Here is a 747-nt window from a genome sequence, read left to right as displayed (position 1 = left end):
GGGAAAGAGATGGCGTCATGAGAGAGGAGACCCCCGTGCTGAGCCCTACACAAATCATCCTTCCTTCCTTGCAGGCGGGGCCCGCGGAGCCTCGGGGAAGACACAGCTCTCTGTTCCTAGAGAAGCTGGACAGGTCTGGGCAGCTGGCCATGGGCTGAACAGACAGGTTGAAACGCGGGAAGCACTAATTTGTTAGGAATCCCTGAAGCCCCTTCTGTCACTGGACATTACTTATGTCCCAAAAGCTTTCTTTGCAGGCGCCTTCTCACTCACGAACACATACATAAACTTAACGCCTTTGTTTCTTAGGGGGAGAGTGCGTAAGCCAAGGGCTGCCGCAGTAGCTGCTAGCTCTCTGAGCACTGCACGCTGTCACTGTTCATCTTGTTGAATACCAGCAGGCTGGCCTCTGCGGAGAGGACAGTTAACTACTGCAACTTCACTTTAGGAGAGAACTTGAAAGTTCTCCTGATTCACAGCCTCAGAGCTGATTCCCCTGACACAGGAACCTCTCCCCTTGATGCTTTAGAAGCCGCACAGATAAATGGAAACACTTCCCTGGTGGATGCTGAGAAACAGATCCTTCACAAACACCACCCTTCCCAAGTTCAAGGAGAGCTTGGATGGAATGCACTTGGGTGGTGTGTTCTTACGGATATTCTTGCAGTGACTCATAGGACATTGGTGGGAATTTGAATAAAAGGTCCTCATCCTCTTTATTCTTTTTTTTTTTTTTTTTTTTTTTTT

Source organism: Lipotes vexillifer, unplaced genomic scaffold (assembly GCF_000442215.2).
Source record: "Lipotes vexillifer unplaced genomic scaffold, Lipotes_vexillifer_v1.1 scaffold1290, whole genome shotgun sequence".
NCBI lineage: Eukaryota > Metazoa > Chordata > Mammalia > Artiodactyla > Lipotidae > Lipotes > Lipotes vexillifer.
Note: the sequence above shows the minus strand (reverse complement) of the source record.